Source organism: Ovis aries, chromosome 9 (genome assembly GCF_016772045.2).
Source record: "Ovis aries strain OAR_USU_Benz2616 breed Rambouillet chromosome 9, ARS-UI_Ramb_v3.0, whole genome shotgun sequence".
Taxonomy (NCBI): domain Eukaryota; kingdom Metazoa; phylum Chordata; class Mammalia; order Artiodactyla; family Bovidae; genus Ovis; species Ovis aries.
Window position 1 is genome coordinate 23383360 of NC_056062.1, and position 25056 is coordinate 23408415.

General features: G+C 45.7%; 1 protein-coding gene across 9 annotated transcripts in view; it reads left to right on the plus strand.

Moving 5' to 3' along the window:
- ASAP1 (ArfGAP with SH3 domain, ankyrin repeat and PH domain 1) overlaps positions 1-25056 on the plus strand; it is a 333908-nt gene that overhangs the window by 34935 nt on the left and 273917 nt on the right. The window lies entirely within an intron of this gene.

The window sequence follows — 25056 nt, forward strand, 5'->3', positions numbered from 1 at the left end:
ATTAAAATCCTGGATTTAGGACCCTCTCTGTGACCTTGAGAAAGCTACTTAACTGCTGTGCTTTTATCTGTGCTTATCTTCTGTGCCTTTAAGTTCAGTTTCTTTATCTGTAAAACCCTATTTTATCTGTGTTTATAAGGATTGCTTTGAGCATTAGATGAGTTAAGGTACAGCCCCTGGACCAGTATCTAGAACATCCTGTGTGGTATGAGTGTTAGCTGTTCCTGTTACTGCTGCTTCTACTCTTAATAATACTACCTCTGTTACCACTATTACTGCTTCTGCTGTTGCCATTGCTGCTGCTTCTGTTCTTACAACTCCTGCTCGTCCTATCACATCTGCTGTCACTGGTCCTGTTATACTATTACTACTGTTCAAACAGTGACTGTTGCTGCCAAGTATTGCACATACGCATATGAAATGTTACGCTCATGGCATGGTAACTCACATTCCCCGTGTGAAGATGAGAGTCAGGGAGGATAGTAACATGTCAGATGCATGCGTCTTGCAGGATAGTGGTTCACCTTTGAGTGGGTCGGTGAAGAGTGTATGCTCCTGTAGGGAGCATAAGGCAGCTTCTGAGATTCTGCGAGTGCTCTGGGTGCTGATTACCTGGATGTCAAAATTCTTCGACTGGTTCTTTTATGACATAGACCATGTTATGCGTTTGTTGTATATTTCAATTAACATCTCATGAAGCAGATAAGTGATAGACCGTGAGTGAAACAAAACCCCACCTGATTCTAAACCACCGCTCTTTTTTAACAATGATGTCAAGCCCAGCGCCGTTATTTCTTTTCATTTATTTGTTTGTTTGTTGGCTCTTTCATATAACATATATAGATTCTTATTACTTAGGTGCCAGGAACTGTGCTCAGTGTAAGCAGCAGTGTAACTCAGCCCTAGGCTCATGGGGCTTTCTGTCTAGAGGAAAAGGGAAGATGAACATTATACAGACTGGAACTTCCCTGGTGGTCCAGTAGCTAAGACTCCATGCTCCCAGTGCAGGGGAGGTTCCATCCCTAGTCCGGGAGCTAGATCCTGTGTGCCGCAACTAAGCACTGGTGCAGCCTAAATAAATAAATATTTTTTAAAAATCATTCATATGGACAGCTACTGGCTTAGGCTCAGCGTGGGATGCCCTGGGGCCACAGGAAGGTCACATAAACTAATCCAACCACACAGTCCTGTGTCTGATAAAATAACAGTGATCTCCGTCTCAACTGACTGCTTTGATAGGGTGGAAAGTCCCCATGTCCGTGCTTAAGCTGACCAAGTCAGGGCTACATCAAAACACATAAAGCAGTTCTTTGCCTTTCCTGCTAACTGGCTCTGAGAAAGGGTCAGCCTTTCTTTTCCTTGTTTGTCTCTGTGACAGTCGTTGACCTACACCTGGCGTCTCATGGAGCAGACAAGTGCTGGAGCTCTGGAGTTCAGTATACAGAGGGAAAATGCCCAGGAGCAGAGATTCTCTATAGGCTTCCCCAGTGATTCAGTGGTAAAAAAAATCTGCCTGCAGCGCCGGAGCTGTAGATTCGATCCCTGGGTCAGAAGAGTCCCCTGGAGGAGGGCATGGCAACCCACTCCAGCATTCTTACCTGGAGAATCCCATGGACAGAGGAGCCTGGTGGGCTACAGCCCACAGGGTCACAAAGATGATTCATTCAGAGATGCCTGAAGCGACTCAGCATGCACACATGCAGAGTTTCTCTATATGTACCGGGACATGAGTCCAGGGGCCTCTTATATATTATGTATGTTCATACAGAATAAAAAATAAATGAAGTGAAACTTCCCTGGTGATCCAGTGACTAAGATTGTGCACGTCCAATACAGGGGGTCTGGGTTCCATCCCTGGTCAGGAAGCTACATCCCACTTGGCTCAGCTGAGACCCAGTGTACCCAAATACAGAAATAATTTTAAAAAAATAAATGAAGGAATGAATGAATAAAATCATGCTCCACAACTGAGCAGTTGTCATCCCTGGGAAAGTTCAAGTCCAGAGGAATGAAGAACAAGACGTTCCTTTTTTTCACCCCAGATAGCACCAGGAGGGCGGGAGTAGCAAATGGCAGTGTCACTGAATTCTGAGCCGGCAGTGGGAATCACTTGGCCTTATTTTCAGGATTTTTCTCCATGTGTAGAAATGAACTGACCTAAACGTTAGACCCTTCCAAGCCAAGCCCAGGAGGAACCTCTGTGTCTCTCCCTCCCTCCCCGCCTTTGCTTTTGCAGAGGTCGAGGCAGACGCCCTGTCCTCCTCAGGCCGCGGGCTGTCAGCCCGAATTGAATTTCCCTGAGCCCAGCTGATGTCCCTTTTTGGCCGCAGGGTAGGGGTCAGGCTGAATCCAGCACAGAGACGGGAAATGTGTCCTCGGAGCTGAACGCAGAAGCGCTGACCTCTCAACTCAGAGGTGCATTTCTGACATTGTTGGAAGGGTTGGGAAGCCTTATGACTTCTGGATGTGAAAGAAAAGGAAGCGCGTTTCAGAAAAACAATGTTCAAGTTCATGCGAAAGACAAAGCAATGTGTTTTAGAATAACAATATTCAAGTGTTTAGAAAAAAACATATTCAAGGAGGGGGAGGTGAATTATATTCAAAGGACTGTGCAAGCCCTTTCTGTATAATTGAAGCTGTTTAAGATCCAGCTGCTTATTTCATGACCTTGGCCATTCCTCAGTTAGATGCGTGCAGGAAGGAAATTCCTACCTAGACCCAGAGTTGGGAAAGTATGGTCCTGGTCTGCTTTCCTTCGCTCCCATCTTTCTCTTCATTTTTTTTTTTCCCCTTCTCTCCAAAATTTATTAAGGAGCTGCTGTGTTCCACACTCGCTGCCGAGTCCTGGGGAAATAGATGAGTAGGACTCATTGCAGAACCTTCCTGGGCTTATCATTTATTTATTTAAAGACACTTACTCATTCTTCAAACATTTATTGAGCACCTCATTTGCTCTGATGTGTTCGTAGAGATAAAAGACTTAGTTCTTCCTCCTCCTGAGTTTATACTTTATTAATTTTTTCTCTGGCTCACCCAACAAACACTTTCTGAGTACCTGCTACTAGCCGGGGACTGTTTCCGTGTTTGGGGTTCCAAGATGAACAAAGTATAGCTTTTTTTAAAAAAAAGATTTTTTTGATGTCGACCATCAAAAAGACTTTAACACGTCTTTGTTGACTTTGTCATGGTATTGCTTGTTTCGTGCTTTTGGTTTTTTGGCCATGAGGCATGTGGGATCTTAACTCCCTGACCAGGGATCGAACCCACACCCTCTACATTGGAAGGTGACGTCTTTATTTTTAAAAAGTAAGTGTATGTATTTATTTTTATCTGGGGCTGTGCGAGAGTTTTTCTCTAGTTGTGGGGGCTACTCTAGTTGCGGTGTGCGGGCTTCCCACTGTCGTGCCTTCTCTTGGTATGGAGCGCAGGCTCTGGGACATGAGGCTTCAGTGGCTGCAGCGCCCCAGCTCTAGAGCATGGATTCAGTAGTCCCCCTGAGCTTAGTTGCTCAGGTCCCATGCCCTGACAGGTGGATTCTTTACCACTGAGCCACCAGGGAAGCCCTGGAAGGTGAAAGCTTAACTGCTGGACTGCCAGAGAAGTCCCTAGTTTCTGTCTTGATGGAGTTAACAGACCAGGCAATATTGTGTTCATTGGACTTCCTGGGTGGTCCAGTGGATAAGAATCTGCCTGCCAGTGTACGGGACACCGGTTCGATCCCCGGTCCGGGAAGATCCCACATGCCACAGGGCAGATAAGCCTGTGAGCCACAACTACTGAGCCTGCGCACCCTAGAGCCTGTGCTCCACAATAAGAAGAGCCACCTCGACGAGAACTGCAACTAGAATGGTCCTGCTCACCATGAGTAGAGAAAGCCCATGTGCAGCAGGGAAGGCCCATGTGCAGCAGGGAAGGCCCATGTGCAGCAGGGAAGGCCCATGTGCAGCAGGGAGGCCCAGTGCAGCCATAAATAAATGAATAAATTTTTAAAAATATTGTATTCATCTCCTAGGGCTGCCATAACAAAAGTACCACAAACTTGATGGCTCAAAAATAGTGGAAACGTGTTCTCTCACACTTCCGGAGTCCCAAAGTCCAAAACCAAGGGTATTGAAGCCTCTGGGGGAGACTTCTTCTTGCCTCTTTCCAGCTTCTGGGCTTGGCTGGCAGTCTTTGGTGTTCGTTGTCTTGCAGCTGTGTTGCTTCCGTCTCTGGCTGGGTTGTTCCATGTTGTCTCCCTCTGTGTCTCTCTTCCTCTCTCTTACAAGGCCACCAGTCTTATGGGAATAAGAGCCCGCTGTGCTCCAGTATGACTTCATCTTTAATTTATTAATACATCTTAGTTACATCTGCAAAGATCCTGTTTCCAAATAAACCCACTTCCATTGGTTCCCTGGTATGGGACATTAACAAATATCAACCCATAAAACACACACACACACACACACACACACACACACATAAAACAATGTAGCAGTCACCAACATTTTTGGGACTAGGGACAGGTTTTGTGGGTGACAGTTTTTCCATGTCCCGGGTGCGGGGGTGGGGTATGGTTTGGGGGATGGTTTGGGGGATGGTTCAAGCACATTACATTTCTTGTACACTTTTATTACTGTTATTACATCAGTTCCACCTGAAAGCATGAGGTTGGGGACCCCTGAATTGTAAAGCAGCTACAAAGGTTCTGAGTGGGTCCTGGGTCAAGGTTAATTGGCCTCTTTTTTCCACTTTCTCTCTGCATCTGAAGGGTCTACGCCTTTAGGGCAGGAACCCTGTGTTGCTCTGAGTGACTGTGTGTGGATTTTGGCCTGGGAGGTGAGACGTCTCCTGTGTGGTCGAGTTGATGGACAGGGCTCATTCCTATCACTCTCATTAGCTGTAGTTTCTCGGGGTGGTCATGGAGCACCTGCGTTGCCTGTGAGGCCCAGCCTGGTGGTAGGAGCTGTGGATTCCTGTCCTGGCTTTGCTTTGGCTGGTCCTGTGAGCCTGGATTCATTTCTTGGCGTTTCTCTACCTCAGGCATCTCACTATGCCTCCCTCCCGGGTCTTGTGAGGACCAGGTGGATCAGATCTGTAAAGCGTTCACAAGCCCCTGGCCCGCAGTATGTGTTTGGTGTGAGCTGGTAGGAGTTAGGCCAGGCATGTAACACGTCTCTGGAGATGGCCTTGACCCAGCTCATTCAGCACAATCGCTTTAATAAAGACTTTTGTTCAGTGTTTAATGCCATTTACCGTCAGAACATTCTTTCCATAATCTTTCCTAAGGAAAGTTTTGTGAAATATAGCAAATACCTTCAGCACAAAAATATCCACTGCAGTATAGTTTAAAATGTCTGACTCTTTCATGACCCCATGGACTGTAGCCGCCAGGCTCCTCTGTCCATGGGATTCCCCCGGCAAGACTACTGGAGTGGGTTGCCATTTCCTTCTCCAGGGGATCTTTCCAACCCAGAGACTGAACCCACATCTCCTGCACTGGCAATTGGGTTCTTTACCACTGAGCCATCAGGGAAGCCATTAAAATGGTAACCAGTGGCAACCAAGACAAAGACCTGCCTTACTGTGAGAAATGAGTTACCAAATTAGGGCAAAATGATTAAAATAATAATAATAGGGTTAAACAATGAAAACCAGTGATACAGCCATTAAGAAGAAGATAATGGTCACTTTTTAAAGGTTATGAGAATGCTCATGATGTAAATGCCATGTAAATAAAAGAAACTTTTATTTTTGAGGAAGTGGCTGAATTTCCCTGTGCCTCAGTTTCCTCATCTTTAAAATGGAGATAATAACAGTACCTTCTTTAGATATAAGATTGAGAATTAAATGGAATAATAATACATGGGAAACAAACGATTGGCACCTGGCATATATGAGGTGCTGATTGTTATTATTATTGATCACGTGATCTAAATTATGTAGAAAATAGCCGCAGAAAAATATTTAGAATAAGTAACAAGTGAAGCACCACAGATTTTCCCTTTTGATGTTTTATGCAAAGGACTTGATTCTATGAGTCACTCAGCAAACACTAAGCCTCTCCCTGAAGCACTGTTAGCCACAGAGCAGGAGGTGTCAATATAGGAGAATGCATCAGAGTCCCTTCTGAGAGCTTTTGGAAAATCACAAGATGTCTGGAGATGCTGATTTAATTGACGTGTGGTAGGTCCCAGGCATCCATAGTCTGGAAAAAAAAAATTCCACAAGTGATTTAGATTCTCACGGTAGATGTAAGGCACAGTCACTCCACTTAAGTTTGCAAACCAGATGAGAAGATGGGAACAACAGCATAATATAAAATGAATCCTAAAGAGAAGGCAATGGCAACCCGCTCCAGTACTCTTGCCTGGAAACTCCCATGGATGGAGGAGACTGCTAGGCTGCAGCCCATGGGGTCGCGAAGAGTCGAACACAACTGAGCGACTTCACTTTCACTTTTCACCTTCATGCATTGGAGAAGGAAATGGCAACCCACTCCAGTGTTCTTGCCTGGAGAATCCCAGGGACGGGGGAGCCTGGTGGGCTGCTGTCAATGGGACTGCAAAGAGTCGAACATGACTGAAGTGACTTAGCAGCAGCAGCAAAGGAAATCAACCATGAATATTCACTGAAAGGACTGAAGCTGATGCTCCAATACTTTGGCTGCCTAATGTGAAGAGCTGACTTACTGGAAAAGACCCTGATGCTGGGAAAGATTGAGGGCAGGAGGAGAATGGGGTGACAGAGGACAAGATGGCTGGATGGCATCACCAACTCAATGAAAGTGAATTTGAGCAAACTCTGGGAGATAGTGAAGGACAGGGGAGCCCGGCGTGCTGTAGTCCATGGGGTTGGAAAGAGTTGGACACGACTTAGTGACTGAACAACAACAAGTGCTTTAGCTTGGGGCTCCTGAGTCTGGATCCCGTTCAGAACTCTGTAATATTAAAGATCCCCTTGACTCCATCCCCAGATGTATAGAATCAGACCCTCAAGGAGGTTCTTTTTTTTTTTTCTTTTTTTTTTTTTTGACTGCACCACACATCTTGTGGGATATGGGATCTTAGTTCCTCGATCAGGGATTGAACCTATGCCCCCCTCTGGAAGCGTGGAGTCTTAACCACTGGACTTCCAGGCAAGTCCCCCTCCAGGAGGCTCTGATGATCAGCTAGATGGAGTTTCTGCGGCTCCCTCCTCCTGCCGCCGGATGCCTTCTACCCAGTTTGCAACAACATAGATAGAGAACCAGAGTTTTTCCAAAGCCGTGAGGCTGATATATTTCCTCTGGTTGGTACCTGTGAATGCTTTTTAAAACATTATTTGTTTATGTATTTAAAAATGTTTTTAATTGTGCTGGAATACACATAAACATAAAACTTAGTGTCTTAATGATTATTAAGTATATCATTCAGTGGTATTAAGTATTCTTATTGTTGTGCAACGGTCACCGCCATCCGTCTCCAGAACTCTGTTCATCTTGCAAAACAGAAAGCATACCCGGTAAACAACAGCTCCTGCCCCCCGTCCCCACCCACCCACACCGTTTGTGTTCTTCCTCCAGCCCCTGGCACCCAGCATTCTGCTTTCTGTTTCTGTGACTTTGACTCTATGTATCTCACTGAGGTAAATCCACAGTTTTTGTCGTTCTGTGACTAGCTTCTTTCACTTAGTGTATGTCCTCAAGCTTCATCCATTTGGTACCATGTGTCAGAATTTCCTTCCTTTTAAAGGCTGCATCTATTCCATTGTATTTAATATGTGTCTATACCCCATTTTGCTTATCCAGCCGTCCATTGCTGGGTGCTTAGGTTGCTTCCGTCTCTTGACTGTTATGAAGAATGCTGCTGTGGACGTGGCTTCTCAGATGCCTTGAGACCATGCTTGGTGTCTTTTGGTTGAAGAAATTCCACCCAAAGGTGGATTTGCTGGGTCCTGTGGTGATTCTATGTGTAATTTTTTTTGAGGACCCACCATACCACAGCAACTGTCCCATTTTATTTTCCCATCAAGAGTGCACAGGGGTTTCTGGTTCTCCATGCCTTTGTCAACACTTATGACTGATTCTCTCCAGTCTCTCAATGGTGCTTTCTTACTCCAGCCAGCCTCAGAGCGTTCATGAAGACCATCTGTATGCTGACTGCTTCCAAATTATGCCTCCCGCTGAGTCTGTCCTCTGTCTTCCAGACTTGAGTATCCTAGATGCCAAACTCAAGTCTCCATTTGAAGATCTAGCAGGCACCTCGAACCTGGGATGTCCAACGTGGCTTATTCTCCACACACCTCCTGGATGAGAACTTGCTGTGCCCCTGCTTAAAACCCATCTGTGGGGCCTCCCTGGTGGCTCAGTGGTAAGGAATCCATCTGCCAAGGCGGGAGTCACGGGTTTGATCCTTGATCTGCAAAGATCCCAGATACCAAGGGGCAGCTAAGCCCGTGAGCCACAACTGCTGCAGGCCGTGTGCCCTAGAGCCTGTGCTCCTCAGCAAGAGAATCCCGTAGAGGACAGCCCCACTCGCTGCAGCTGGAGAGAAGCCCTGGCAGCAACGAAGACCCAGCACAGCCAAAAATGAATAAATAGATAGAATTATTGTGAAAAAAATACATCTGTGGCCCCAGTGCCTTCTCCGCCCGTTATTTTGAATGGAATCCAGGTTCCTTACCATGGCCTGTAATGACCAGCATGATCCAGCCCCTGCCTAGCCTGCATGTCTCGTCTGCCCTCACCCCATCCGCTCAGCAGGCTTCTGCTGCTGACCTCTTTCTGTTCTCACACTCAGCAAGTGCTGTCAAGCCTCAGGCCTCTGACTCATGCTATTTGTCTGCCTGCAGGACCCCTCTCCCTGCACCTCCAAGCCCTCAGCTTCTGCTCCTCCATGGGGTGACGACTTCTCATCCTGCAGTCTCAGCCCGGATGCTATTTCCTTGGACAGACCTTTCCTCACCACCCTACTCTTCTAGTTACACCTTGTAGCTCTTCTCCCCAGGACTGTGACACTCTGGAACTATTTGTTCACTTGTGCGTGTCTGAGGTCCCCACTGGACCACAAGGCACGATGCTGATGGCTGCTTATCCACAAATGTTACCCCAGTGCCTGGCATAAAGCCTGGTACATAGTAGATGCTCAATAAATACATATGATTGTATGTATTGTATGTATGTAATGTGTTTAAAAACACATTTAAAAAATTTTTTAAAGTTTAATTTATTTAAAAGATTGTTGGCCATTCTGGGTGTTTGTTGCTGCACATCTGTTTTCTCTGGTTGTGGTGAGCAGGGGCTGCTCTTCGTCACAGTGTGCCCGCTTCTCATTGCGGTGGCTTCTCTTGTTGCGGAGCACAGGCTCTAGAATACGGGCTCAGTAGTCGTGGCTCACAGGCTTAGTTGCCCCTCGGCATGTGGAATCTTCCCAGACCAGGAATCGAACCCGTGACCCCTTGGGTTGGCAAGCGGATTCTCATCTAGTGTACCACCAGGGAAGTGCTGAATATATATGTTGAAATCAAACCACTGGTCCCTGTCGAGCTGATCATGGGAGACTTCCCTGGTGGTCCAGTTGTTGGGACTCCGTGCTCCCAGCGCAGGGCACAGAGGTTCAATCCTTGCTTGGGGGAACTATTAATAGGATCCCATGTGCCACATGGTGTGGCCAAAAGAAAAAAAAAAAAACCAACCCAATCGTGAACATAAAATACCAGTTCTAGGCCTGTTATTTGCGGAGTCCTTTCACAGGCGAGGTGGTACTTGAATGTGTATACAGGTGATTGAACGTTGGATGGGACCTGGGCTTTTCTGATGGATCTCAGCCTCTGTTTTCATGTTTCTCCTTGCTGGGCCCTCCAAAATGTTAGGACTTACAAATGTAATCTTTGGGGAAACAGCAGCCTCAGATACCCAGTCCATATTAAAGTTGATTTGATTTGGGTTTAAAATGGAAACTATGAGCTAATGCATTTTACAGATTTGAGTAGAGAACAATTCTCTCTGTTTAAAGAAAAAAAGAAGTCTGAGATGTGGAACATTTTGTGTGGGTTATTGTAGTGCCAAAAGCTCCTGAAAGGGGTTCTCTGCAAATATTTGGGGTTTGATGCTCATAAACAACTACACAGGTTTTCCTCAGAATCAATAACCACGGCAACAGCAGCATAGCTTCCAAAGTGAAAAATGTGCTTGCCAAGCGACTGTTTCTGGCTGAGCCACGAAAGTAAAGGTTTACAGAGCGACGGCAGACAGGTCATTAACAAGCCTGGCTGCAGGCTACTTGCCCTGCTCTCCGTTGCTGCTGCCTCTTCATCAGCAGAAACGTAATTGACTGTTAGATTCCTGAGCCACAGACCAGGTTCTCACATTGCAGCTTCCAGAAGCACCTGTCTGACAACTACCAGTCTATCTGAGATCCAAAGCTTGTCTTTCGAGAAATACTAGCAAAATCCCTGGCTTGGTGTCCATTGGTTCAACCTGGGTCCCTTGTCCCAATCACTGTGGACAAGGTGTTGGGATATTCGGACCATACAGGCCTATGTCACGTGACCACCCGCAGACCTGGAGAGGGGTCATCACCATGGAAACCGAAGGACAGCGCTGGATGCTGGGAGGCCAGAATGCAAGGGCCACCCCACTAACCAGGTCACTGGAGGTGGGGACAGCCAGTAGCTTAAGCTCAAATCATCTTTCTTAGCAGGTGTTCTAGAGTCTTTGTTCTGCTTTGGCTTTTAACATGAACCTCAGGCACACTCCCAGCAGCCAGCTACATCCCGACTTGCTTCTGGGATGACTCCAGGCCATATTCATCAGCTGTGTCTGTGTGTGTGCACGTGTGTGCTCAGTTGCTCAATAGTGTCCAACTCTTTGCAAACCTATGGACTGTAACTCACCAGGCCCCTCTGTCTGTGGGAGTCTCCAGGCCAGAATACTGAAGTGAGTTGCCGTTTCCTCCTCCAGCGGATCTTTCTGGCTCAGGGACCCACATCTCTTACGTTTCATACATTGGCAGGCGGGTTCTTTACCACTAGCCTCACTTGGGAAGCCCATAAGGGGCTCAGATTTTAGTCGCAATGCCTTGGCAAGCCATTGTTGCAATTTGTAGTCCAGCCTGGAGTTGGTGCTTTTCATTTTTGCTTCAAACACTGTGACATCCAGTATGGTGGCCACTAGTCACATGTGGGCTACTAAGCACTGGAAATGTGGCTGGTCTGAATTGAGATGTCTCAAAGTATGAAATATACCAGTTTTCAAAGACTTTGTAGGAAAAAAAAAAAAGGGTACCAACTACATCATTAATAATTTCTATTGTTTACATGTTGCAGTGATAATATTTTTGATATATTAGACTAAGTAACATTATTAAAATGAATTTACTTTTTAAATTCAGTAATCTAAACTTTTAAACTTTTTCTTTTTGGTTGTGACATTTGACTTTCAGGATCTTATTTCCCTGACCAGGGATCAAACTTGGGCCCCCTGCAGTAGAAGCACAGAGTCCTAACTACTGGACTGCCAGAAAAGTCCCCTAAAATTTAAAACTACATGCAGTCCTGTTATGTTCCATTATGTCTCTGCTGGTCAGCACTGCTCTAGAAGCGACTTTGGCCTTTGCTTTTACCTGCCTGGGTTATGACTACCTCTGGCCTTGCGTGAGTCCTCACTTGAGGACTGACCTCCTCTGGCTGGTGGTCTTCTCCCTGGGCAGAGTGTACTGGAGTGGTATTAGTGCACCTGTCCTCTTGGAACATACGGGTTCCCCTTGGCACATACAGGTTCCCAGGGTGCTTCAGGACCCGAGGTTTCTCTGCCGGCCCAGGCTGCGTATGGGTCAGGCCAGCAAAGCTGGGAGTTAACTCCACGGGAGCAATCAAAGTGTTAGTCGCTTAGTCATGTCTGACTCTTTGTGACCCCATGGACGTCACCCGCCAGGCTCCTCTGTCCATGGGATTCTCCAGGCAAGAATACTGGAGTGGGTGGCCATGACCTTCTCCAGGGGATCTTCCCAAACCAGGGATTGAACCCGGGTCTCCCACGGGAGCAGCCCCCTGCCAAGTAAGGAAAAGAGTTTGGGAATAATTGCCTCAGCCCCCTGGCTACGGGCGCACCATCTGAGTTGTGTTCCAGCCTCTCCCTGGCGTCCCTACTGGAGCTGGAGCCCCATTGCCCTCGGCTGGAGGCTGCTCTTCCATGCACCCCTGTTGGCTTCCTTTCCATTTGTGGAAAGGCTCTGCTTCTGAGGAAACACAGCCTGAGATGTGGGGTGCCCAGCACACAGGAGCTCAGTGGAAGGAAGAAGGGGACCATCTGTCTGGCACCCCACTGGGTGCAGCAGTGGGGGCGGGGTGCAGGTGGCAGGGGTGCAGGCTTCCTGGCCAGTCTTCTCCAGCCCTTGGACTTCCTTTTTAAAAAAAAAAAAATAATTTTATTTGGCTGCATCGGGTCTTACTTGCAGCATGTGAAATCTTTAGTTGCAAATCTTTAGTGAACTCTTAGTTGCGTGGGATCTACCAGGGATCGAACCCGGGCACCCTGCTCGGAGTCTTAGCCACTGGACCTCCAGGGAAGTCCCTCCAGCCCCTGGACTTCTGAGCCAGAGGGCTAAGAGCAAGGACATAGGGCCAGGCATGGGGCGTGCTATCTGGCTGGTCCTGAGCACCTCCAGCAGCCACACCCAGAGGGACAGTTGAGTCAGCAGGTGAGTCAACTGCTGCCCAGATGAGGGCTGACCTTCTGTGGTCAGTCTGGCTGTGGGATCCGGGTGTGGCTCCCAGCCGAAAGGGCAGCGGGAAGTGTCCAGCACATGCCACGAAGCAGAGTCCATGGGTGCGGTGTCTTTTTTCCTAGCACAACTTCTGACTGAAGGCAGCTTTCCAGTTCTCCGTCATCCACTGGTGTGTCGAACAATTCAATTCAATTCTGACACTATGTACCTGGAATTAAGCAGAGACCCCACAGGACAGCCCCCACTTCAGATGCCAGTCACAAGTCCCAGGGGCTACTTATCTATCTTATTTTTCTATTTTTGTCTCTGCTGGGTCTTTACTGCTGTGAGAGCTTTTCTCTAGCTGTGGCGAGTGGCTTTTCTCTACCCTTCGCTGCGGGGCTCAGGCTTCTCACTGCCGTGGCTTCTCCATCCTGGAGCACGGGCTGTAGGCATGTGGCCTTCGGTAGTCACAGCACGTGGACCTAGTCGCTCCACGTGTGTGCTCTTCTCTGACCAGGGATGGAGCCCGTGTCCCCTGCACTGGCCGGCGGATTCTTGATTGAGCCGCCATACATCCCGAGGTTTCCATGAGCCCTCCTCAAGTTCTGTAATTCCATGAAATGACTCACTGAACTCAGGAAAGCACTTTACTCAACTGTTACCAGCTTATTATACAGGCTGTAACTCAGAAAGCGTCGAATGGAAGAGATGCAGAGGGCGAGGGGTGGGGGAGGGCAAGGAAGCCAGCACACTGATGTGCCCACCTACCTGGAAGCCCCCAGTCTGGAAATTGTTTCATTGCACAGGCATGACTGATTTAAAAATCATTGGCCGTTGGTGACTGAACCCTGTCCCCAGCCCCTGTCCCTTCCGCGGAGGTCTTTCTGGTGATTGTCGTGAAGCCGTTTTGCCCCACCTGTGAGTCGTCTCATTAGTATACAAAGACACACTTAGGGACTTCCCTACTGGCACAGTGGATAAGAATCCACCTGCCAATGCAGGGAACACAGGTTCAATCCCTGGTCCGGGAAGATTCCACGTGCCGCGGAGCAATGAAGCCTGTGCGCCACAACTACTGAAGCCCGTGCACCCAAAACCCCCTGCCCCGCAACAAGAGAAGCCACCACAATGAGATGCCCACTCACTGCAATGAAGAGTGGCCCTCGCTTGCTGCAACTGGAGAAAGCCCACGTGCAGCAATGAAGACCCAGCACAGGCAAAAATAAATAAATGAAGAATTTTTAAAAGGACATTCTTAGCCCTCTGGATATCCCAAGGGCCTTCGGAGCTCTGTGCCAGGAACCAAGGGCAAAGATCAACTATATCTTTCATCCTGCCACAGCGGAGCCAGTGAGATCCCTGGGAAGACCTGTGACTGGCAAGTTGCCTGGAGTGTGTTGCATATGTATTGCAAGGAGGAGGGAGGTTCCAGATTTTGCCTTACACAACTGCTGCTGTGCATCCGTTCTTCAACAAGCACGCAGATCACCTACTGTGTGCTCCTGCCATGCCCAGGTCAGGGCCACTGGTGTTGCCAGATTGAACATTCTCAGCTTCTAACCCATCGGCCCCTGCCAGCTTAGAAACCCTGACTTGCTTTGAGGACAAAAACCGACTCCTTGGCATGACATCCAGAGTCCTCTTCGGTGACCCCCGCCAAACCGCTCTTACTCTGCCCACACGTGTCCTTCACAGTCGCTGCATTCAGCTGTTCGCACCGCCCCTCATCTGATGTGTCAGGCCTCCACACACCTGTATCTGCTGTTCCGTCTGCCTGCCATCCTACTAGCTAACTGTTTACTTCTCTGCATCACCTCCTCCAGGCAGTCCTTCCAGATTCCCTCCTTACCGTTGATGCCCTGTTGCTTCTTGATGTTTCCCATGTCTACTTACCCTGGAACTTCAGCCTTTTAGTGGTTACATATTGGGCACTTACTGTGTTGACGGGACTCTACAGTTAACTCTGAGAATCTCTGCTGTATCTGTCAGCAGTGGTGAAGAGCGAGACGGTGAGCTCCTTTCTCTACTTGTACTATGTCGTTCGATCCTCACTGCCGCCCTATGTAGTTGGTAGGCGCTAGTATTAACCCCATTTTTCAGAGGTGGATTCTGAGGATGAAACAGGTTTAACAGAGATAGGCAGTGGGGGAACCAGGATGCGCATCAGACCCCAGAGCACTTGCCCCTCCCCAAAGACAGTACTGTCTTCCTGGCGCTGCTGCGTTCCAGTGCAGCCCTCTTTACTCTGCCTCCCTGGGTCCGTCGGGGTTCCCAGCAGGAAGCAGATGGTGAACCCAGAATAGGATAATTCGAGCAGAGTTTAATAGAATGCTCGTTTGAGAAGTGGGGGTGAGGGGCAGAGAAACCGTAAAGGCTGGTGGGGCCTCCAGGCTCCCCTGAAGGTCTGAAGAGGGGAGCGAGGGCTGTCTCTGGACCGCGGAGCCGGAGAGGCCGTGTGCCCACGGCCCCCGCTCCGACGGCAGCAGGAGGGCAGGAGCCTGGAGGGTAGGGACATCCGCTTCCCCACGCCTTCTCCTTCTGTTCCAGCGGCTGAACCCAGCTGGAAGCCAGAGGGCCAAGGACCCCGAGGTGTATTCAGAGCATATCAGGCCCCAGGGGTCCTGGGCAGGGCAGGGCAGGGTAATGAGTGGGCCTGGAGGGCCTCCCTCACCCCCAGGTTAACCGTAGGCTTCTTGATCCATCAAGAAGGGCTTCCTGGCTCCTCCTTACATGTGGGGCACCTCACGCTGAAGCCAGCAGGCTGCCTTCACTTCACGTGTGTGTGTGTGTGTGTGTGTGTGTGTGTGTCTGATGAATGATCTTTAGCAAAAAAAGGTTCCTTCTGCCATTGTATAGCACTGGAACTCTGCTCAGTGTTATGTGGCAGCCTGGATGGGAGTTTGGGGGAGAATGCATACATGTATGGCTGAGTCCCTTTGCTATTCTCCTGAAACTATCACAACATTGTTAGTCGACTGTATCCCAATACAAAATAAAAAGTTCAAAAAAAGAAAAAGCATGACTCCTTGCACAGTGCCTGCTTGTTGATCATGTGTGGACTCAAGATTCTGAGTGTGAGTGTGTCTGTGTGTCTGTGTATCTATCTGTGTTATCTCTGAAATTTGCAGTGAGGAAGAGGATGGTAACAATTCTGAAACATTTGATTTTTTTAAAAGTCTATTTTAAATTGAAGTATGGTTGATTTACAATATTGTGTTTCAGGTATACAGCAGTGATTTAGTTATATATGTGAATTAGATTCTTTTTCATTATGGATTAATATAAGATATTGAATATAGTTCCCTGTGCTACACAGTAAACCTTTGTTGTTTATTTTGTGGTGTGGTGTGTATCTGTTAATCCCATACTCCTAATCTATCCCTTCCCCACCCGCTTTCCCCTTTGGTAATCAAGAGTTTGTTTTCTATGTCTATGATTCTGTTTTATAAATAAGTTCATTTGTATTGTAGTTTAGATTCTACACGTAAGTGATAGCGTATGACATTTGTTTTTCTCTGATTTACTTCACTTAGTACAATAATTTCTCAGTGCATCTATGTTGCTGTAAGTGGTGGTGTTTCATTTACTCTTTTTTATGGCTGACTAATATTCCATTGTATATATAGCTGTCCATCTATTTATCTGTCTTTCTATCTACCTATCCATCACATCTTCTTTGTCCATTTCTCTGTCAATGGACACTTAGATTACTTCCATGTCTTGGCTATTGTGAATTATGCTGCTATGAATTGGGGTGCACCTATCTTTTTGAATTAGTTTTCATCTTTTCTAGATATATGTCCAGGAGTGGAATTGCAGGATCATATGGTAGCTCTACTTTTAGTTTTTAAGGACCGTCCATACTGTTTTCCATAGTAGCTGCACCAATTTATCTTCCAACTAACAGTGTAGGAGGGTTCCTTTTTCTCAACACCTTCTCCAGCATTTATTACGTGTAGTTTTTAATGATGGCCATTCTGACTGGTGTGAGGTGATACCTCGTTGTAGTTTTGACTGGTGTTCTGACTTCATTCTTTTCAGTGCTTCTCAGAAGACTTTTCATGTCTCTTGCCCCGTTTGAACTTGGATATGAAGGTAGAAGACAAGACCTTTTTAAAAAATTTAATAAACAAGTAAATGCCACACTGATCTCACACTACAGAGAGGCAGGGGTAGGGGGCAGGTTATCTACCCTCTCCAAGGATGTTGGATGAAGTGAAAATTTCTGTCTTCCCCACTTATTTATTTGTTTCTCAGCTTATATCAGCAGGGGTGAAGCTGTAGGCAGCCTATGTTTTAAAAAAAAAGCAAACAAAAACACTGGCTTTGAAATCACACAGACCTGCTTTTAGAACCTGGGCCAAGTATTCAACTTCTCTGAGCCTCAGTTTCCTTATCTGTGAAATGGGTATCATACGTCACAAGGTTGTGGAAGAACTAAAGGAGATACAATAGGGGCATAGCTCTGAGGGTGGCGGGTAGGCAGTAATGGGCGTTCCCTTCCTTTTCTCTCCACCTTTTGCTGGCAGCACTCCACTTGCCTGCTCTTCCAGTTACACCTTTCAGAATCTTCTCCAGTGAAACCAGAGGGAAGAGACCTCATTTCTTTCTTTTTTTTTTTTCAATTGCATTGTCTATTTCCTTCCTTCTCTGTTCCCCCTGCTCCCACCCCCAGCTGTAGTCAGAACCTACTGGGGCCGTTCTTTCCAGTTAATCCTCCAGGGCTTCCCTGTGTGTGGTCCTTCCTATAGGGGCCAACAGAATGTTAACCAGGGAAGGTGCAGTACAGCCTGAGGACCACAGAGTCTGAGGGATGAGAGCCCTGAGTCTAGGCTCTAGTCAGTAATCAGAAAGCCTCCCTGACATTGGCCCCCGTCTTTTCCACCTGTGGACCCTGAGTGCCCACCAGAGAAGGCCTGTAGCTGAAACCAGTAGTTTGGAGCTTATTTAAATTTGCAGCAACCTCAGATGTTGCTGTCTGTAACCCCATTGTAGGGATGAGGAAGTTTGAGTCTTCTGCCCAGTGTCCTACAAGCTTGTATGCAACAGCGTCAGGATTTGATCTCATGTCTTTTGACTCCTAACCTGTGTTCACATTGGCTGTAATACTTCCCTTGAGGAACTGGCATTTTCTGCAAAGCCTTTGAGCACTAAATACGTTTTGTTTTATGTTATTTTTCTGGTCTGATTGAAAACGCTCCTAAAAGACCTGCACCTGGCATGCTGCCTAGACTATAGCATCATGTCTCAAACCTCTTGATTGCAAAGGTTCATCATTTTGAATATCACCTCTTATTGAGGTTGGCGTCGGTTGAGCGGAATGGTGTGCCTTCATTAGCAAGCACATGTATTTAGGATTTCTTTCTGGTGGGGGTGAATGCTGGCAAATTTCTACAGTTTTCTTTTTTTTTTCCCTTCTCTGTAGTCCCTTCTCACTATTTCCAGCATAATTGCTCCCTTCAGTTTGCTGAGGGCTTAGGAACCAGCTTATCAAACCTGTAGGAACTGAGTGTAAAGTAAGAGACACAGGGTGAAGTGAGAGCTGTGGAGTGGGGGCAGGGAATTCCTGTGATTAAAAAGCATGAATTTTGGTTCATGGACTTTGTGGAAATGAATTTGGCTCTCTGGGGAATCTGGGTACTTTATTTCCTGATGCCTGTGTTCTAGAAGAGATGGTGTGTGTGTGTTCACATGCATACATGTACTTTCTTATTTTATTTTATTTTTTGGCCGTACTACTCAGCTTAAAGGATCTTAGTTCCCCTACCAGAGATCAAACCTGAAACCCAGCAGTGGAAGTTCAGAGTCCTAAACCACTGGACCTCCAGGGAATCCCTACATGTATACTCATAGAAAAGGAAAAAGGGTAAAAAAAAAAATCCCACCCAATCTGGAGAAAGGGTTGCTATAAATTTTAATCTGAATTCTGTCTCTTCTTACTTGCACACATATACAGACACATAGCCTATGATACAAAATAACAAAATAAAATAAAAACTTTTTACCCTGATCAAGAGTATGTGGGTTACCAGCTCTAGCTGATAGGGTGTAAAAAAAATCAGATATATTAAGCTACAGAAAAAAACAGTGTGGAAAAATCTTTCCTTCCTCCAAATGTTTTATCTGCACTTGCGTCATTGTGGTTTGAATTCTTAAGAACCCTAATGAGAAGGAAGGAGAATCAAAGAAAACCCATTCTTGACCCAAAAATACTGTACCAACCTGCTGTTGGGTTATAAATAATACACTGACTGATGCGAAACACATCTGTGTTTTGTAAATAAAATAAACAACAAAACTGCTATTCTTTGTCAACTGTGAAAGACCACTACCATTTGTCTTTCTGGAAGGGAAAATAATTTTAGAATTTTAAATGAATGCTCTGGAAAGACTGGGCAGAACATTGATTTTAAAGCAAAGAAGTCTTTGATCTTTATCATCTTATTTCCTGTTTAGAATCTGTTCTGTCTCTTCTCTCTTAACTAAATTGTGCAAAGGTTGTGTAAATAAATTTGCTTCTTCAGAAATCCAGTCTGTGGAAGCCTGTTGGCTCCCATGTGGCTGTGTTTCTAAAGCAATTCCTAAGATGAATTTAAGTACTTATAATATGTAATGCCTGTACTTGGTAAATTGAGACTGGTCTCTTCACTGATTCTATAATACCACAAAATAGGCCTTGGTGCCTGTCTTCAGAATAATTCAATAGAATCTTTATGCCTCTGAATATAGAGTCTAATATACAGGACAAAATGACTCTGGTAGATTGTTTCAAATTTGACCACCTCTAAGCTTAGCTGTTTTTATACATTCTTAGTTGGTTAAGTATGTTCATAGGTTCAATATATAAGCTCGGATTATATTTCAGCTGCATGTGAAGAAAAATACAAATAATATTAGCAATTAGGGTCCCCTCACCTCTTTCTCCAAGACCAAAGAAGCCTGGAGATAGTCCAAAGACAGATGGTGCTTCCATGATTATCAGGCACCCAACCTGATTTTGTCTCACTGGTTAAACCATCCCTAGCATATTATCTCATGATTCAGAATGGCTGCTGGAGTGTCAATCATCACATCTGCATTCCAGGCAGCAGTATGGAAGAAGAGGGGTAGCCGGGGTCCTCCTCTAGCAGAAGTAACTCCTTTCAAAGCATTTCCTCAAAGGCCTACATAGTACGTCAGCTTACATCTTACTGGTTAGACTTAGGCACACAGCCAACTATACCAGCTATAGCAGAGGCTGAAAGATGAGTCTTTTGGCTGAATATATTTCTCCCCTGAATCAAATGGGGCTCTGTTACTGAAGAAAGGATAGAAGTGGACTGGATAGAGGTGACAAACCAGTAGTCCCTGCCACATCCAGCAAGGTACTGTCTGTATAAAGAACGCAGTGGAAAGAGCTTGAACTTGGAATTCGGACAGACTTGTGTTTGAACCTTAGTTCCTCTACTTACTGGCTGCAGCACCACTTCTTTGAGCCTCAGTTTCCCACCCATGAAACACGTGGAGAGTAATAGCTACTTTTTAGAGTTGTCATAAGGTTTAAACAAAACCATTGCCTAAATCGCCTTGTACGTGTGTGTGTGCTCAGTCATGTCCAACTCTTTCTGACCCCATGAACTGTAGGCTGCCAGGCTCCTCTGTCCATGGAATTTTCCAGGCTAGGATTCTGGAGTGGGTTGCCATTTCCTACTCCAGGGGATCTTCCTGACCCAGGGGTTGAACCCGCATCTCTTTTATCTCCTGCATTGGCAAGTGGATTCTTTACCACCTGTGCCACCTGGGAAGTCCTGTACATAGTAGGTACTGAATGGTTATAGTTGTTATTGTTATAAATGAGTAAGTTGTACCTTCTTCCTGCATCAGAATAGTATCTTAAAAATTGCCATAGCATAAAATTTACCCTTTTAAAATGTCCAATTCAGTGGGTTTAGTGTATTCACAAAGTTATATAACCCTCACCATGATCTAACTCCAAAACATTTTCATCACTCCCCCAGTCTTATATCCGCTGAGTCACTCCTTCTTCCCTTCCCCTAGACCCTGGCAACCATTAGTAAGCTTTCTATTTCTATGGATTTGCCTTTTCTGAACATTTTGTGTAAACGGAATCATATATTGTGAATATGAATCAATAATTGTGATCCTTTGTGTCTTTCACTTAGCATAATGTATTTTCACATTTAATCCATGTGGTAGCATGAGTATCAGTACTTTTTTCCCTTTTTGTGGCTGAGTAATATCCCACTGCATGAATGTACCACAATTTGTTTACCCAGTTATCTGCTGGAAATTTAGGTTGTTTCCACTATTTGACTATTATGACTGATGCCGCTGTGACAGATGTAAGTCTTTGCATGAATGTGCATTTTCATTCCTCTTTGATATATACTGAAGAATGGGATTGGCAGGTCATATGGTGGTGGTGGTCACATTCTGTTTAACCTTTCGAGGAACTGCCAGGTTGTTCCCCAAAGATATTTTACATTCCCACTAACAATGTATGTTGAACTGGGGTCTCCCGCTTTGCAAGCAGATTCTTCACAGTCTGAGCCACCTTTTAATGGCTGACACTGTATGAGGGTTCCAATTTCTCCACATCCTCTCCAACTCTTGTTACCTTCCAGCTTTTTTTTTTTTAATAGCCACACCTAGTGGCTGTGAAAGGGTGTCTCGTGGTTTTGATTTGCATTTCCCCAATGACTAGTGATACTGAGCATCTTTTTCATGTGCATATTATCCATTTTTATATATTTTTCAGAGACATGTTCATTTGAGTCCTTTGCCCATTTAAAAAATAGTTATCTGTCTTTTCATTGTTGAACTTTTAGAGCTTATATATTTGGGGGAACTTCCCTGGTGTTTCAGTGGTTACGAATCTGTCTTCCAGTGCAGGGGATGCAGGTTTGACCCTGGTAGGGGATCTAAGATGCCACGTGGCATAGGGCAACTAAGCCCATGTGCTGCAAATAAAGAAAGCCCTTGCAACGCAATAAAGGCTCAGTGTAGCCAAAATTTTTTTTTAGAGTTTATATATTTTGGATGCTTGACTCTTATCAGATATATGATTTGCAAGTATTTTCTCCCATTCTGTTATGTAAGTCAGTAAGTGATAGTCACTTAGTTGTGTCCAGCTGTTTGCGATCCCATGGATGGTAGCCTGCAAGGCTCCTCTGTCCATGGAATTCTCCAGGCAAGAATACTGAAGTGGATAGTCTTTCCTTTCTCCAAGGGATCTTCCCATCTCAGGGATCGAACCTGAGTCTCCTGCATTGCAGGCAGATTCATGTGTATTACCTAATTTGTTCTTTTAAATAATCTTTTGAAGTGGACATCAGTATTCCCTTTTTACAGATGAGGAAGCTGAGGCTCTGAGGCAGTGAAGAGCTTCTCCAGGGTAACACATCTACTAACTGTGAAGGTGGTGCTAGAAACCAGGAAAAGACTAACCAGAGCTCTTTTTGTTTTATTGGTAGAAACCCATCTCAGACAACTTAGGCTGAAAAAAAGAAGTATCAGTTCAGTTCAGTTCAGTTCAGTTCAGTCGCTCAGTCATGTCCAACTCTTTGTGACCCCATGGACTGCAGCACACCAGGCCTCCCTGTCCATCACCAACTCCCGGAGTTTACTCAAACTCATGTCCATTGAATTGTGATGCCATCCAACCATCTCATCCTCTGTTATCCCCTTCTCCTCCCGCCTTCAATCTTTCCCAGCATCAGGGTCTTTTCCAATGAGTCAGTTCTTCGCATCAAGTAGCCAAAGTATTGGCGTTTCAGCTTCAGCATCAGTCCTTCCAATGAATATTCCGGACTGATTTCCTTTAGGATGGACTGGTTGGATCTCCTTGCAGTCCAAGGGTCTCTCAAGAGCCTTCTCCAACACCACAGTTCAAAAGCATCAATTCTTCGGGGCTCAGCTTTCTTCCTAGTCCAACTCTCACAGTCATACATGACCACTGGAAAAACTGTAGCTGCTCACATACCTGGAAAGTCCAGGACTGGCAGCAGGCATGGGAGCAATTCTGGGGTTCATTGATTCAAGCGATCTCACCAGGTTCTTCCTCCCTCCCCCGCCTCCCTCCCTCCATCTCTTGCCGTCTTTGGTTAGCATCATTCTTAGGCAAGCTCTCTTATGTGTGGCAAAGATGCATGTGTGCCAAGTTGCTTCAGTCGCGTCCAACTCTTTGCTCCCCTATGAACTGTAGCCCACCAGGCTCCTCTGTCCATGGGATTCTCCAGGCAAGAATACTGGAGGGGGTTGCCATGCTCTCCTCCAGGGGATCTTCCCGACCCAGGGATCTAACCCGCGTCTCTTGTCTCCTGCATTGGCAGGTGGATTCTTTACAACTAGCGCCACCTGGGAAGCCCTGGCAAAGATAGTCACCAGTAACTAAAGGCTTCCTAAGTCCGTTGAGACCTGGAGAAAAGGCACATTGTTCTTGACTCTAGCTTCCATATCAGACCTTCATATGCTCCCTGACTGACCTTGCTCGAGTGTAATCTCTATCAGAACACACATCGATGCTGTGCTCAGAACGCTGGGATATTCTGGACAGCTTGGTCCAGCCCTTTGGTTGGGAATATGGCAACACTGTCTGGAAAATCGTGTGGAGTTATGAGGATGTGTAGGGCAGACAAAAATTATAGTCAGTGTTCTTTAAGGTCTGTGTAGAACTGCAGAGTTCAAGATGCTTAAATTTCTTAGGGTTAAATGAAGGTTAATTCCCAAATCCAAAGAACAGGGAAAAAGTCAGTTTACTCACAAAAGAAAAACAAAAGATAATTGAAAATAATCATCTCCACATCTAATCAACAGTGAATTCTCTGCTGTCCACTTAAACATAGCAATTTTATAAATTAGTTTGTATAATACCTCTAAGTCTCTAAGACCTGAGCAAAGAGACTAATTTTTCAAAAACAATACACAAAATAAAAGACAGGAAACAGAAGCTAGATGTTTGTGTCAGAAGCTTAGCTAGCAATTGTAGAGTTGTGTTTTTTTTTTTTTTAAATTAGAGCCCCTAGTGTGATTTGGAATGTTCACATTTGAGAAAGACTTTAACCAAATAGCATATGCTAGGAACAAAACTCTGCAGTGGGTGGGCAATTTTCTTTTTTCAAATAGAGCAATGCCCTACATTTGACAAAATTACAGGAAAATTCTGTGATAATACAGCTCATTGTTATGTGGGTTCAAATACATTGCAGGTGAAATCATATTTTTGAAAAGCAACAACTGAGTACTGTGATAGACTCATATAATGTAGGGTGCTCATAACAGAGGCCCCCAACACAGAAGTAATGACCTCCAGACTGTTCTTGGCTTACAAGTAGATCTTGAGGCAGAGCTGGTGTTTGGGGTTGGTTATAACACTGATATAAGAAGAGAATTCATCAACTTATAGGATGTTATTGCCCTAGGACCTCAGAGAGCATCTGCCCTGGGTTCCTGGGAAATGAGACGAAAGGAGGTGAGCTGATTTGGCTGAGGAAGGGAGGCTGAACTCCCAGGCAATGCCATGTTCTCTCTCAGTGCTAAAGTTGCAAACAGCTGTCATTTATCAAATGTTTCTTCTTGAGTAGTGTTTCAGATGATAGGCAGCTTTGAACAGCCACTTGTAACAGTGGGTCTAACTGGGCTTTGGGCAAATCAGAGATACATGAAAGGACCTTTTTTTGGACTCCACATGCATAGGTCACATAGCTGAAAGACACATTTATTTCCTGTTTGAGTTCTTTGAGCATTTTGGCAGTTGTGCTGCAGACCTGTATCTCTGCCTACGTGTGAGCACAGGGGCTATATCTTATGTGTCCTTTTGGCTGCTCAAGAGTCTAGCATAGGACCTGTTTCAAAGACAAATATCATTTACTGTATACCAATACATCTTGCATGGATTATCTCATTTATATCTCACAACAGCCTTAGAAGAGAGAGAGAGATCACCTTTTAAAGGACACCTTCCTTTGAAACCACATTAAGTAGCTGACATTACGTAGGCCTATGGTTAACCATCCCTATTAAGTGGCAGGACTGGGATTTGAACCCAGGCAATCTGGATCCAGATTACACATTCTTAACCTCTGGAAGGATTATTAGTGCTGCTCAGTAACTGCAAATGGAATTGAACCAATGGGTTCCAACCTAAATACCTCTGCATCCATTGAGGAATGTCCTCAGGGACTCAGGGACAATGGTCTTATCTCTGAAAATGTCCCACAAGGAATGAGTCAGTCCCAGAGAGTAAAGTGGGTTTGGGAGGAGAAACCTCACTTATCCTGGGATTATCCTATAGGGCTGCCCTAGGTTGGGCAAGGGGAAGGTCATTTACTAAAACAACACTGACTCCCAATGTTCTGGTCACCGAAACATCTCCTTATCTCTTGTGCCT